This window comes from Physcomitrium patens, chromosome 26, assembly GCF_059467195.1.
Source record: "Physcomitrium patens ecotype Gransden chromosome 26, ASM5946719v1, whole genome shotgun sequence".
Taxonomy (NCBI): domain Eukaryota; kingdom Viridiplantae; phylum Streptophyta; class Bryopsida; order Funariales; family Funariaceae; genus Physcomitrium; species Physcomitrium patens.
The window spans coordinates 1,050,001-1,052,500 of NC_143435.1; positions in this window are offsets into that span (position 1 = coordinate 1,050,001).

Sequence of the window (2,500 nt, forward strand, 5' to 3'; positions counted from 1 at the left end):
CACCGGTTTCGAAGTTCCATTTTCACATTCCGACCTGGGATGTTATGACTCCTCGGCCCACACTGCGAACGCGTCCCACACCCCTCCAAGTTTATCAGGAATTTCACCTGAGCTTGCAATAGAGATCGAGCGCGGTGGCGGTCACAGTGGTGGTCGACCAGGCGGAGCTTGAACGGCCTCGGCAAACACTTCTCCCCACCCTCCCAAATGAATGAGAGAATGGCTTGACAATACCGAGGCCATCGCCCCCCGCCAAAAATGGTTACTAGCTCTTGGGACTCGCTGCGACGTTACGCGTATCGGCACAAGACCAACCCTCTTTTTCCAGTCGCCCGCGCACCAAAAAAAATTTTGGCAGCGGGACTCACAATCCTTGACAGCCAGCTCACCATATAATACTCGGCGACCCTCCGCGGGACCTCCTCAGAGGGTCGCGTCGCCGGGAAACTAACCCCCACTCCTCACTGATCCAAGGTAACACGCCAGAAGTATCCAGGTAACCCCAGTAGTATCCAGGTATCCCCCTGCGAACGTCGGTACTGGGCTCAAAGAAGGCAGCGAGCAGTCGGGACCCGTAGGCACCGAGCAACCGTCACCCCCTCACGACTTTTCCCGAGACGCTTCAGAGGAACCCTTCCCCACATAGTACTCTCTGTGGGATTCGGCAGGCCCCCGTCCTACTGCACTAAGGAAGTTCCGAGACACACTTTTTTTGTGGAAGACCACCCACCCTCCCTGTCCTGCCTGCTATCCCCGCCGCGACTCCTGGTCCCGGCCCTCCTCCCCGACTTCCTCCTTGTCCCGCTGCGAGTCCCGGACCTCCTCCCCACTACCTACTCCCGCCGCGAGTCCCAGTCCCGGCCTTCCTCCTCCTCCTCCTCTTCCCTAGTCCCGGCGCGAGTCCCGGACCTCCTCCCCACTTCCTAGTCCCGTCGCGAGTCCCGGACCTCCTCCCCTCTTCCTAGTCCCGGCGCGAGTCCCGGACCTCCTCCTTCTCTTCCTTGTCCTGCCGCGAGTCCCAGTCCCGTCGCGAGTCCCGGACTTCCTCCTTCTCTTCCTTGTCCCGCCGCGACTCCCTAGTCCCGTGGCGAGTCCCGGACTTCCTCCTCCTCTTCCTTGTCCCGCCGCGACTCCCTAGTCCCGTGCGCGAGTCCCGGACTTCCTCCTCCTCTTCCTTGTCCCGCCGCGACTCCCTAGTCCCGGCGCGAGTCCCAGTCCCGTCGCGAGTCCCGGACTTCCTCCTCCTCTTCCTTGTCCCGCCGCGACTCCCTAGTCCCGGCGCGAGTCCCAGTCCCGTCGCGAGTCCCGGACTTCCTCCTCCTCTTCCTTGTCCCGCCGCGACTCCCTAGTCCCGGCGCGAGTCCCAGTCCCGTCGCGAGTCCCGGACTTCCTCCTCCTCTTCCTTGTCCCGCCGCGACTCCCTAGTCCCGGCGCGAGTCCCAGTCCCGTCGCGAGTCCCGGACTTCCTCCTCCTCTTCCTTGTCCCGCCGCGACTCCCTAGTCCCGGCGCGAGTCCCAGTCCCGTCGCGAGTCCCGGACTTCCTCCTCCTCTTCCTTGTCCCGCCGCGAGTCCCGACCTCTTGTCCCGCTCCCTTGCCCAAGTCCCGACTCCTGGCTGTCTCGACCTCGTTGGCCGCCCAGTCTTCCGCATAGGTGGAAATAAATAAATAAATCATTTTTTAAAAATCAATTTTAAAATTAACTCCCTGTCTCGACTCCTTGCTGGCCGCCCAGTCTTGCGCCTAGACAGAAATATAAATAAAAATAAAAATAAATTGGTGAATTAAAAATATTAAAGTAATTTAATTAACTGGAATAAGGTAGAAAAATAAAAGGCAGAAGAATACTAAATTGATTTTTTCAAGTGCCACGTGTTACCTTGCTGATGTGGCTGCCACGTGGTAGTCCATGTCATGTCAAAAATCCACTAAATCGTTTACATGTCACTTTGGAGATAAATTTGTGTGTGTGCAATCAATTGGTTGTACAAATATGTTAATGACTTGCTAACTAATGCATCGTACAGGTAATCATTGCCCACTAACTAATCCATCACCACTGAAACTTAATGTCTTCAATTCTTCATCCTTCACACTCCACATCCAATTTATTTTTGTTTGTGTGAATTCTTAAATCTATCTTCTCTTTACATACTCCAAGCCCAACTTTCTAAACCCTTTATATAATCTATGTGAATCCTAGAATCTAGGTTTATATACCCCATGCAAACCCTAAAACCCTAAACCCTAAACCCTAACCCCTAACCCCCCCTCAACTCATACTTTGTTCTTTTAATCATACAACCTAGACTCTGAAATTTTAATCTCATAACATATAAACTAGCATTGTAATTTCAAAACCCAACATTTTGTATTGTGACAATACTTGTTTGCAAATATGCATCCTTCATTTACTTTTATTTTTTTAACACTACACTGTGCCACATCAGCACCAAATAGATCAAAATCCTTGATAAATTAACCTCTAACATGTAAATATT